Source organism: Mya arenaria, chromosome 15, assembly GCF_026914265.1.
Source record: "Mya arenaria isolate MELC-2E11 chromosome 15, ASM2691426v1".
Lineage (NCBI taxonomy): Eukaryota > Metazoa > Mollusca > Bivalvia > Myida > Myidae > Mya > Mya arenaria.
In genome coordinates this window covers 53,137,958-53,152,150 of record NC_069136.1, presented here as the reverse complement: position 1 = coordinate 53,152,150, position 14,193 = coordinate 53,137,958, and the positions used below count along the sequence as shown (strand labels likewise).

At 33.5% G+C, this 14,193-nt stretch overlaps 1 non-coding gene and 1 pseudogene across 1 annotated transcript; one reads left to right on the top strand and one right to left on the bottom strand.

Annotated features, from left to right (window-relative positions):
• Positions 1 to 12,725, bottom strand: part of LOC128219480 (uncharacterized) — a 47,728-nt pseudogene extending 35,003 nt beyond the window's left edge.
• Trnal-uag (transfer RNA leucine (anticodon UAG)) lies at positions 116 to 200 on the top strand. The gene has a single exon. It is a non-coding gene; the product is annotated as a tRNA-Leu (tRNA).
• Positions 12,726 to 14,193: the final 1,468 nt, after the last annotated feature.

Genomic DNA, 14,193 nt, shown 5'->3' with positions numbered 1-14,193 from the left:
TTATCGAATGTATGTAGTAGATATTTACATCACGGGTGTTACATTCGCGTAGTTTTAGATACTTTAACGAATAAGATAAAATTGAGTATAAACAATTGCTTAAAATGACTGTGAATGTAGCGTGGCCGAGCGGTCTAAGGCGCTGGTTTTAGGCACCAGTCTCTTCGGAGGCGTGGGTTCGAATCTCACCGCTGCTACATTTCTTTTTACATAGTCCTGATAGATAGGCCATGGTTTTAGAAGTGATCTGGATACTTTGAGAGGTTCGGATGTGGGTCCGGCCATTTATTTGATTATTTTAAATATGTATTAAAGACTATCTCAAAAGTCCGAGTACAAAAATGTGTAAAATTGGCCATGCAGTTTTCCTCACATTTGTAGTATTTTATTGTGAATGATCAAATCTTACACTGCCCATTAAAATAGCCATTATTCTTTTGACAATAACTGTGAAAAGGGTCAACGTACTTTAGCAAATGTATAGCGCTTCATTACATTCCTGTCTAATGGCCTACCATAATGCAAAAGTAGCTGGGGAAGGCCAACATTTAAAATGTTTATAAAGGTCATGTATAACTAAGTGTAAGGAAAAAAATCGTTCAGGAATAGAACAAACATCCTTTGCAACACATTCTGTGGTATTAATGAGTTGAGCAAATGTTACGAAAGAAGATTTTGGTTCAAAAAGCATTAACATTTTTTGGAAAAGTAGGTAGACAATATAAATATTTTTTTGTTTCAAAATGCTTCGGACGACCTATCAGTAATGTCTTGCGGGTTCTTGATGATATATTTTAAAATAAGACAGATATTCAAATATATCATGCAATATAGTTGATTAACTTCAATTCCCGGTTACAAAAATACAAATATCTTTCTCAAAATATCTGCTATCCTACCTTCTTAAAAGCTGCAAGCCATTGCTGATCGGGGAGTCCTGATGATTTAGACACATAAACACATTAATTTTGTGTAAAGCCATTCCCGTAAAATGTAAATGCTTTTTAAGTTTTAGAATCTTTACAGAATAAGACGAAAAACCTCTTGATTGCTGAAATGTTAAGGTATCGTGAAGAAATAGTAGTCAAATAATAGAGTAAAAGCCCGGTTAAGAAGAACAAGACTACCACCCATAACAGACGAAAGGCATAAAACTGACAAACACCACAAGCAGTCCATACATACTTCATAATGGCTTTATCAGAAAATGCTTGAGAACCGCCGTCGATAGTCATTTAAACATGAGTTTAATTGAACCAAGGTTCACGTGATTTAAACCAGTTTATGTGAACCCAACCTCTCACTCGTCCCATCATTTATCAATAGTTACACAAATCGATGAAAACCACAGATTGATGACAGGAGTTATTGTTTTAATGTCTTGGAGCATAAGAAACTCAATTTTCAAATCCACGCCGGTTAATCATTGGAGCCATAACATTTTGTTATGTGTTCAAAATGTTCCAACGCGTCTTCCGTTATAGTGCCAATGAGTGGAATATGGATGTAAACAGTGAGTATGGTTTCTTATTTTTCATTTTTAGAGGTTTATACGAGTAAATTTAAAAAAAAATGGAGAATGTAGTTCCACATAGAAATGGCAATGAGTTGTTCTAAAGGTAAAAGTTCTGAATAAAATTTTTGCTAATTGAACGTGCTTAGTAGATAGGATTTACATCCACACTTCACTGAGTATATCAGAGAACAGCACCATTGTCCGACTTATCGTCAAAGAGTTCGATTTGAATGTGTTTCTATGTCACGCTAGGTGCAAGTGAAAAATTAAGAGACACAAATGTTGAACACTGTTCGATGATTTCGTTCGTTCGTTTGGAATTAAGTGGTATGGAGTTCTTTTCTTCGAATATAGACAGTGTTTGTATTTATCAGATGTATGGAATATAAACACAATATAAATACTCTAAAGGTAGAAAACATTGATTGATGCACACAAATATCATTTAAATTTGAATGCATAAGTATGTTTAACTCGTTTCACGTTAATTATCAAAACAAAACAGCAAACAAATGATTTGTGTACTGATGAAAGATTGACTTTATAAATGGGGTTTTCCATTAATAGCTACGTGGTCACAAATTCCCCAATTAAGAAATACACCAAAATACCCTCGAAACATGTCGCCAGATTGTTGCAATTTACGGTCATGTGACACGCTGGAATTTTACTAGCATAGAATGCGATATTTTGTCGTTTGTTATAACTGAGGAATCAATTCTCGGTCATTCAACCAACAGAAATGATATCGATGTGATACGGGTCTTAAAATAGTCAATCATGGCGGCGCCAATATTACAAACGGATATGTGTTTTAACCGTCAAGGGACATATTAAGGAGGTGTTAGCGACATTATACCGGTCTTGAAAGTTCAATTTTAAGTTCCTTCAAAGCGTATTAAGACACGATTCAAAATCATGCATTTCAGTACATTGTTCACGTTATCGAATAGGTCTACTTAGTGTTATGATAATTGGGTTAATCTCCGGCGACCTCGTCACATTTTCAATATCATGAAGACTACTCGAAGCTTTTTGGAGATGTTAACTGCATTCTTTTACATTCAAATCCTTTAAGTTAAGGTTCTCATATAACTATTGATCATAATATTCAGCATTATTTTTTGCATACGATTAATTTTCCAGTAATTTTGAACTTTATCTATAGAAAGATTTCATAAAAAAGCTGTCCTCATTCATTTGAATAAAAATTCTTTAAACATATTCAGAGATATGCTTATTTAAATAAAATGATATAAGATAAATAAAATGCCGACAAAGTCAACAGATTGCTGGTATTTATTGCGCCTGCGCTTGTTGCAGACTTGATATTCTGTATCCAGCGTTTTATAAGAGATTCCAACACACTCATTGGCATGGCGCCGTTTTCCAATACTTGTAGATGAAATTCTTGTATGTTAAATTTTGAACCTAAAAGTTAAAATCAAATACAGCATGTAAAGTATTGCTTTAACTACAGAAATTGAGCAATTGTACCAATACACTTTAAGTTTAAACAACTCATAATCAAATTTTATGTAATGCTCATATTTTATAATGTTAAAACGCTCACCTTATTCATCCTCTGCATGTTTCCGAAGTTCTCGGATCTTTATTTCCCCAACTTTGTAAGCGCATGCCTGGCCTGGCCACTTGATATAACGGTCGATTTCATTGGCTGCGCTATCATATGACATTGCAGTATAGTTTTGAAGGTATTCTATTGCTTTCGCACGTGACCAACTGTTGAAATTATTATGAAACATATTTAATAATGTAATGATTTATTAAGAACGTTTCTGGCTTAATACTTAATGCCTTGACTAGTATGGTCGTTTTTCTTCGCTTTAAATCTTCTCATATTCGATACAAAGGACCATTATTGTTATAAACAATTTGTTTTAGCTTTAACAAAATTAGAAGGCGTATAAACCTATTAACCATTTTTCAACGAACATTTCAAAACATGTTTTGTATATTTTTATTAATTTTGTATATATTTCATGAAACATTTGCATTACAAGAATGACTCAGTAAGAATAAATTCAGTGCTTACCGGTAGTAATGAAGGCCAGTGTCCATTACAAGCCGACATGCTCGCAAAATGTCGTAACTGTGCCTACCCATCCTGGTGGGGGAAGCAGAAGGTGAGAGAACATAAACGTAACGATATTTTTATTATATGTGTGTTATATTTTTTTGAAAAGGGTTTGTATTGTTTAACACAGATGAAATGTTGTATTGTTGTTGTTAAAATGGCATTTTCATTTTATTCATATTCTGCTGTTTTCTTTCTTCAATTTTTAATTACAATTAAGGAGATTACTCTTACATCTCGTAGTCATCTTAATACAGTCCCAGTTCTTCTCCAAGATATTCCGAATACAAACCCCAGCCCTGAAGAAGAAGAACGTCAGCTAATAATACGTGGGCAAAATCTTCTAGTCAATAGCAAACCTGGAATCTTTAACTTGCATTAAAAATATAATGTTTAATTTACCCAAAATTGACGAACTTAAGTTTGTTTTAAAACATGTTCCAGGGACAATATTGAATTATGTTTCAAACTGCCGTAAGCATTAGAAACCTGCATCTGTTTTAAACCTCCGCGTTTCATAATGGAAGCCTTATTCCATTTGTGACTAAAGGGTTTTATGTTTATGTTAAAAGAGTGTAAGATTTTTAGAAGAACATTTGTTCAAGTAAAAAGTTTTACTCTTTGTTCGTTTTGCTTTGCGGCATTTTTTTTCTCACATTTTAATATTTTACTTCTCAGCTAGGGACTTTTCCTACACGTATTCAAACCAAACCCTATATGCATGATAGACCGCCTTTGCTTAGTTAAAAAAACATTCACTGCGCGACTCCATCTGGTTCACATATGTTTACGTTTACAACGAATCGATAAAGATCAAGTGTGCCTTCATATAATTGTGATTACACAAATGCAAATAAAGACGCGTTAGCAGACTGTGGATGCATGAAATAATATACCTTTTTTGGGGGCTTAAACATTTGCGGACGCCCGGAAAATGAAAGGCGTTCGTATAAATTTATGTCCAATAATCTTTGGCAAAATGGAATTCAGGCGTTAATCAAATATGGTTTGTTATTAGAAGTAATATTGTTTGTCTATTAAATCTATTGTGGAAATAGTTCAAAAGAAATATATATTACAAAATACTGTCAAAAAGCGTAGAACAAGCGTATAATGAGCTAAATAAGTCAACAGTTTCATCGAATACATGGTAGAATATTTGTCTTAATGATATCTAGGTTAAGGGCTTCTGTAGAAAATATTCTTAGACAAGCTACATACATTTTGCCTACATTTCCACCTAAACAAATGTTGCATGAAAGCAGAAACAAAAAGGTATGGTTATTTTGACGGAACAGTTATATTATTCATTATGTCGATTCGAAAGACACTTGAAACAACATAGTTAAATATCGAATTTAACAGATAGCATGTATTGTTATCATGAAAGAAACTAAATTACCTCTTGATATGCGGAATAATATGGAAACCATCGGGTCTCGTCGAAAGTCAGGTAAATCTGCTTTTATTGAATAACTATGCTGTTGTAAAAAACAAATATAATTATATGTAAATGTAAAAAATACAGGATCACAACGCATAACATGCATAATTTAATCATTCTTCTATAAATGTTTACATAAACATAATATAACTATTGTTGTGTCTTACTCGTACAAACACCAGTTGTATCGATTAGTTATGAAACGGCTTTAGTTTAAACACTATTTATTTTTACAACGATAGTGAAACAAGTAATTGCAACTTTTATCAATCACTTTAATTGGCACTTTTTCGAGAGGGCGTTCGTGTGCTGTGTGGGAACCGGAGAATCCGGAGCAAACCTGCTTGTCTGACTTGGTGACCACCAATCAAACTCACCCGGACGCCTTGGTGACCACCAATCAAACTCACCCGGACGCCTTGGTGACCACCAATCAAACTCACCCGGACGCCTTGGCGAGAAGCGTGTGCTTTAACCACTACGCAAGCCTGGCAACCAAAATATCAGTTTAGTAAGAGAAACAGGGTATTCCGTTATTATTTTACTCATTGAATTGCCCCAGTTTTTTCCGCGTATTAATAAAGAGATAATTTAAATAAAATGATAAATTGCAATGCACATCTTACTTGCATGTGGTGCCCCGGGTTGGCCTCGTGTAGGGAAAATGCCATAGCCTCAAACAAAGGTCTGTTTATGTGAAGAGAATAATTCAGGATATCATAATTCATGAGAGAATGATTACATTTTCTCGAAAATTTAAAATCAAATATGAGCACACAACACATGTAAATATATTTTTTATGTTTTATGAGTAGACATTTTGTAGTTTTGAGAAATATTTGCAAATACATATATTAATTATGCTTAAGACATTTTATGAGCAGACATAATCCTTGATTGCTCCAACATGATCAGACATAATTTGTTATGACTGTTTGGCATTTATCAATAATGTTTTTAATAATTTAATAGAGGCAAGTGTAAGCGTTTTATACTTTATGTATTGAAATATTTCATAAAAAGTTTGTGATATTTACTCAGCTGATACCATTCTTTTTTTGATAAAACAACAACCCTTTTTAAAAAAGAAAGACATTCATTCTAAGAAATACAAAGAATAAATAAGGAATAAATGAGAATCATTAATCTTGCTACTCACACTTCCCTTGGCCTGAAGAGATAAATAGTGAATCTGCCAGGAGAGGTTTCGGACGCCGATGAGTAGCCACCACCAAGTCCGTCGGAGGAAGAGGCTTCTATTCTGTTAATGGGATGCATATAAACAATAATGTATTTGATTTTGATTAAATAGTATACTTTCAACATTTGTGAAATAGTTTTGTTCTTTGTTGTTGCTGTTTATTTTCTTGGCATTTGAATGAAAACCGGTCTGATAAGTTAGAACGTGTCATATGGGAATATCCCTACTCACCGAGGACAATATCAACTAATCATTTAACGAACTATAATTCCATGATTGGCGTGTATACACAACATCAGTATATACTCAACAGAGAGATATTGCAATGGTGGACAAGTATCAGTAAATATATCTAATTGTCTTATCTAAGGGTCAATAATTGGATAATAAACATTTTGGTTAATTTTTACCAAAACAGAACTTATCAGTTTTATAGACTCGACTGATGTTGCTTATAAGTTATAATAATTAAACAGTAAGACAGAAAATGTTCTATATTATAGTTATTTGACGATTCAATTGTTTCAGGCTTGTTTCTACAAAGGTAAGTCCAAATAGATATTTGACAGTTACAGAGGATCGTTTGTTCATTACAAGATAAATGACTCATTAGCAAAAGTGCAAACTGATGACATAAAATCGGTGAATGTGTCCAATGTAAACCATTTCATCAGTGATTTAAGACCAAATAGCCTTACTCAAGAGGAACATCTGGGATGTCCTTAAACAGTTTGCAAAGTTTAGGGTTTATCCTCTTGAAGACTGTGTCATTGTGAAACTGCAAAATGTAGGTCTGCAAAAGAAACATTTGTTGACAGTAACATGTCTATATCACTATAAGTTATGGCAATTAAAATCATTGATAATCAAATAGTGCAGGACGTTTTTTTTATGAAATACAAACAAATTTTAAATTTTATGATATCTTTCTTTATTGCTTCTCATCGTTAATATTAATTTGGCTTAATATTCAATTTCGCCGATGAGCGTATATCTACGGGTATAGTTATTCATGTTTTGATAGTCTTTTTATACCTGGTTGTCTGAAAAAGCCCTTGTGTCGTTTTCCAGACTTTTGAAAAACTCAGAAACTGACCCTTTAAAGTCTTGCTTGTGTAAGATCTAAGAGAAAAACGAAAACGAGTTATATTTTCAAATGCAGTATATACAACATATTAGGAAAGGATGTATCGAGTCGGATTTATTAAATGGTGTGACAGGTTTATTTTAGCGCTAGGTAACGGATTTTTAACATAGTGCTAACACTGTCATCACTGCTCCATTACGATAGCCCCTACCCAACTGATTAACTACTTAATGTTCAAGTCTGTAGAATAGGTTGTTACTAGCTGATTTCCTTTATTATTACAGGGAAGAAGCGTTGTGTACATGGAGCGCGTCATCCCTATTCCACACCATCTAATTCGAAATCATTGACCCGCCTCTGGTAGATATTACAATTTAGCAAGCACACCTCGATTTGTGTGCATGTATTGATTGTTTTTTATACATAATACGCTTTGTGTTTCGGCTAAATTTTTGATAATTATGCGATTAGAGAGTCTCACATTTGATTGTCTCTGCAAAAACATTCGCATCATTTAATAAGTTTTAGTTCCTTCGTAAGTACAAAGTACATGAAGCGTTCTGTCTGAATGACATGGTCCACTGATATTATGGTCATGACATCATTGCCCCAAGCAACACCATAAGCAATGTTATATTTTCAAGAAGCATCAACTTATATCCAAAGATCTGACTTATCAAGAAGATCTAGCTTCACCTTGGACGACGAGACGGCTATAGCATCACATACGCAAGAATAAGGCTAATAAAGTTTCGGAAATCTACTAAATATACTATTTCTTACCTTATGCATAGCAGTCATAATTTTGTCGACTTCCTGAATGCCAAGATTATAAACATCTTCGGGTGACATCTCAAACGAGAGATGCCATTTGAGACATGCTCTGTAGTAGTCATTACTGGAGTCCCAAGCATACACACCCCATTGTGAACAAGCGGCAGGCATATACTCCTTTTTGTAAAGGCAACACTTTAGGCATAGTAAGATAATTGGCAAAATATAAATAAAGCAATTATTTTGTTTTAGTTTTGAATAGCGGATTTAAACAAATTTAATACTTAGCAATCCGTTACGAATAAAAGCATTACGTGTTATCCGAAAAACACTGAATGAGTTATATTTCATCGTGGATTGGCTTTTTTACGATGCACAGAAGTACATTCAGTTGTGTTATTTTACTTATTACATATTTAGATGTAAAACAGCATTACATCTGTTATGAAGGTTTTCAGGTCTTTCATTACATCCATGTAAACCACCACTGCTTTTCTTCCTTGACTTTTTATTTCATCCCTGAAAAATGTACGCTTTTCGTATAATACAGAATATATTCTTATTCTTGTTTTGAACATAATTGTTGAATTGATTTGCTAAATTGAAGATAAGACAAGTTTGCAAATAAACAAGGAATTCATGCAATGTTTCTATATGCATGTGCTTAAATATTTGTCTATTAGTATTATGCATGTATGCAATAGCACCACTAAAACATGTTCTCTTGTTAGAACTCCCTTGAAATGTTTTTCTGCTGGTCGTTCCAGGGTGGTCAGCCCTAATTGATATATATATATATATATATATATATATATATATATATATATATATATATATATATATATATATATATATATATATATATATGCCTTGACACACATGCCTTTAGTTATTTTGCCTTGACAAACATGCCGTTAGTGATATGCCTTGACAAACATGCCGTTAGTGATATGCCTTGACAAACATGCCGTTATAGATATGTCTTGACAAACATGCCGTTAGTGATTTGCCTTGACAAACATGCCGTTAGTGATATGTCTTGACAAACATGCCGTTAGTGATTTGCCTTGACAAACATGCCGTGAGTGATATGCCTTGACAAACATGCCGTTAGTGATTTGCCTTGACAAACATGCCGTTAGTGATATGTCTTGACAAACATGCCGTTAGTGATATGTCTTGACAAACATGCCGTTAGTGAATTTGCCTTAACAAACATGCCTTTAGTGATGCATGGCTTTACAAACATGTCTTTAGTGTTGCATGGCTTGACAAACTTGCCTTTAGTTATTTTGCCTTGACAAACATGCCTTTAGTGATATATGCCTCGACAGACATGCCTTTAGTGAAATTTGCCTTAATAAAGATGCCTTCAGTGATATATGCGTTGACACACATGCCTTTAGTCATATATTTGCCTTGACAAACATGCCTTTAGTTATATATTTTCTTGACAGACATGCCGTTAGTGATATATGCTTTGACAGACATGCCTTTAGTGATATATGCGTTGAAAAACATGCCTGTAGTGATATTTGCCTTGACAAACATGCCTTTAGTGATATTTGCCTTGACAAACATGCCTTTAGTGATATTTGCCTTTGCAAACATGCCTTTAGTGATATGCCTTGACAAACATGCCTTTAGTGATATATGCCTCGACAGACATGCCTTTAGTGAAATTTGCCTTAATAAAGATGCCTTCAGTGATATATGCGTTGACACACATGCCTTTAGTCATATATTTGCCTTGACAAACATGCCTTTAGTTATATATTTTCTTGACAGACATGCCGTTAGTGATATATGCTTTGACAGACATGCCTTTAGTGATATATGCGTTGAAAAACATGCCTGTAGTGATATTTGCCTTGACAAACATGCCTTTAGTGATATTTGCCTTGACAAACATGCCTTTAGTGATATTTGCCTTTGCAAACATGCCTTTAGTGATATGCCTTGACAAACATGCCTTTAGTTATATATGCGTTGACATACATGGCTTAAGTGATACATGCAGTTACCTTTATGCTTTTAGTAAACATAAACCAAAGTGATTTTAGATAATACTTTTGCTATCGATAAAACCAGTTATATTTGATATTGAAAAGATTTCTTCTTATAAGTGAGTTAATAAAGATATATTTCTGTTATGGTCTTTTGTATTGTGACGACATGTATTGCTAAAGCCAATATGTCTACACACCTAGCAACAAGGAGCAGTTTTTTTCAATATCTTTATTCCAAATACAGGATATATGTAGAATAATTAATGTTTACTTATTTTTCAGTTTGATTTTAAATATTCGAGTTGTTATACAATTCGTCGCCAAAAATCAGGAAATATGAGGAATTTTCTGGATGATCAAATATAAGTCGATCAATTTGGCCTGGGACCTTTGCCTACAAAGGTAAGAAACTTTTTCAATTTGATTAAATCACGATTAATACATGATGTATGAATATAAATAATGTTGATAGCAATGGTTTACGAAAGATATGATAAGATCGTCTTTATGATAGTTTAAAAAGGTTTTTGTTCAATTTGTCAGGCTTTTATCTAAGTCAGATATGCATTAAAAATATAACGTAAACATATATGTTATATTATTAAAGTTTGAAAGAAAAAGAAGAAATAGGAGAGAGTCATTCTCGGTGAATCTTTGGGGCAACTGCCAATGGATATTACGAAAGGATTATCTAGATTAAAATGTATTTAAAGGGACTAGACACCAGATGGTTCCAAAACACACAAAATACAAATTTCCTTAAATCAAGCATAGAGTTGTCAATACAAGCTACTGTAGTATGAATTTCTCTTTTCATGATTAAAATAGTTTGACGCTTTCTCAGCTGAGTGACCTACAGCGCATAATGGTTTCCCGTTTAAAGTGAGTATATTTAGCATGTGAAAGTCATGTGATTAGTACAGGTGCATATGCCGATGTGATTTACATGGTAGACAGACGCATAAAATTTTCGAATTTGAAAAATACGCAAAAGCTTTCAAAGATACAAATGTCGTTAGTGATGTTATACAATGGTAATAAAGAGTCAATGCACACAGCGATATCAATTTAATGTTTGTTTTTGACAATTTTCTTCTTTTCTTGCAATTGTATCATCTGGTGTCTAGTCCCTTTAAAGTCGATTATAAACAAAATAAACACCACCTGGAATGTTTTCAATATAATACAAGGTACTATCAGTTCCGAAGTTCAAAATGCACAAAATAAACTTACCATTGAAAAATTATGCAACGTCCTGTTTAACGCAAGAGCTCTTCGCCCGAGTTCCTTGATTGCATATACCTTCAAAAAGGAAAACACCGACTAAACATTTTACTCAAGACTACGATTTATCGATGGAATCATCAGTTTTAAATACGTAGTGTTGGAGGTTTAACAACCTGTTTGAACCTGCATCTGTGAAGTCGAATTTAGAAATGCAGCAAACATTCAAAATGTTGCTTGAGTGGAACCCTATAATTCACAGCCTTAGAACAAAAATGTCACCTGTGTTTGTACGGCGCGCAATCTGGCAATGTAATTCTCGAAATCACCACGGGAGCTTCCATAGGAGAAATATGGTCAATAATAAAGTTGAATTCCACCAAGAAAACTGATGGGACTTAATGCTCCATACCTGCGATATTGATATTATACTCTTGGTTAATTATATTCATTTTGGGAAACGGTACAAAATTGATACTGAAGTCTAAGGTTATCGAATATTTTTTTAAAAGTCATTGTATATAGAAGTGTAAACCAACATAATTGATGATTTGAGATGACTATTAATAGTCTATTAATTTGCAGGACGATACACCGAAGTTTGTTTGTAATATTGAATGTGAAGGAATCACTTGAAATAATAGGAAATCATCACCTGAAGTTTTCCTACTTAATCCGTTTTGATTTGATATTTAAAAAATATTGAAATACGTAAGAAACCCATGTAAGTGTGATCGGTTATAAACTTTGAATTATAGATAATGTTCCACAGTTGCTGTTTGACATCTAATCTATATATAAATCCAAATTTAGATATAAACACATTTGAAACATATAACATAGTTAATATGCTGTACTACGCATTTCTCTTGACTATGTATAAATTTTCGGTGCATAAGCGTCTTTACTAAACGGAAGAATATTTTTTTAATAAATTTAGAAATGCCTCAACCGAGACTTGAACCCACAACTCCTGTGTCAGATGCGCCTTGATTGGGGGCATAACACATTAAATATTCATGAATCACGAGTAGTAAATAGTTTACCAACTTATTGTTATTATACTATTATTTTACATAAATTTGTTTTTTACCTACGTTTACAATGTTCATTGATACTCAAACATATCTAAGTACATGATAAATCATTAAGAGAACGGTGTATCTACCTGAGCAACTCTAACCGTGTACCAATATATATGTATTGCAATATCAAACAAAGGGTGACTGTATATCTTCCAATTAGAAGTATGTAAATGTGCTCATTAATGAATAGATAAAGTAAGGTTTACAATGGATCGTAACTCACTCTGCCCACTTGTTTCCCTCAAGAAACGTTTCAAGAATTCATTTAAGATGTCAAAGTTGACCATACCGCCGTGGTTAAGATCGACTCGTGAGATAAGCAAAAGTCGGTTTCGAAAAGCTTCAGTATCAATCTGAAATGGAATCTTAAATTCTGATATGTTCTTTATTCAAATTTATGTTCAGTTAATAACCGTCTTATCTCGTAAATAGTAACAATTTGTTTATATCAATATAAATTATCTTTTAGTATTGTTTATTGAATATGTTGTAGAGACGTTCTCTTCCGAAATGTATTATTCGAATATATGGATGATAGTAATTTGAGTGAAGGGAAGTGTAAAACGCATTTTGATTAAGTTGCTTTGATGTGTAAGATTGAGTGATCAATTTATAATTCAAGCTTGGTTGAATATGCAAATTACACACCGTTTTATTTAAGGATTAAATCTATACTACAATAGTGGTTAATCGGTTAAACATTTCACTGTCAGAGAAATACTTCGTGATTATTCGAGCACTAGCCAAATGTTTTAATACACAGATGAACAATCAATTAAAGTGAATTTTCTCTGGGATAACACCACTTTAACGCTGACAATAACGTTTTAAAGTCAGTCTAACGTAGTACGTATAATTCGCTATTTTGAACAGCAGCGGTGCCAATGACGTCTCTTGTTTAAACGACGTCATTTACATTCTACTGAGATAACACGTCATTAACCAAGATCGACAGGGAGCAAATACATCATTTACAATCCCAAAGTATGCGAATGTTAAATACTGCTTGGAATAAAATAACCTCGTAAGAGTTATAGAACATCCACGGGTGGGCCTCGGTTAATGCAAGAAAAGTCAATTTAATCGGCCGCCTGGAGTCTCCCTTATCAGCAGGATACATTGACCTTATATAGCCCACACGACGTTTATTTACAATATAAATTGACGACAGGTTCCTGAAATTGGTTAGCTTATCGAACAAGTTAATCCCAACGACGTAGGTTTAATGGTTGATACCTCAAGTATTGTATTCGTGTGCTTTAATTGCACACCGTTTTAGTTGTCGAAGCATCTCTGAGAAGTTGAATCTCTGCAAACATCATATGCCTTCCTGCAAATCTGTATTGAAAATAAACTGTATTTTGGTGTATACTAATTTATTTTTGACCGAAGGTTAAAGTTGAAATGAATCTCTGAGGCTGACTCTCGATTTCGTTTTCTGGGCAGAAACCATTTTTGAAAGGTTATAAGAAAGTAACCCTGGTGGTGATCGAATCTACAAGCTCTTGCTGAGAGGCGTATACCTTTACCAATATACCACTCTCACTTCTAACTGAATTGTGTAAGATACCTTCTTGAATTTTACTTCCCTCTTTTCTTTAGCTGGAACTGAATCATTTTAAAGTATTTTAAGCTACATTATGAGATTCAAACTCCATTAAAATAGTGAATCCGATGGCGACTTACCGCTATCACATAATAGTCAACTTCAAAATCGTCTAATGAATCCTTTGCAAGTTTCTGCCTCAGAAACAT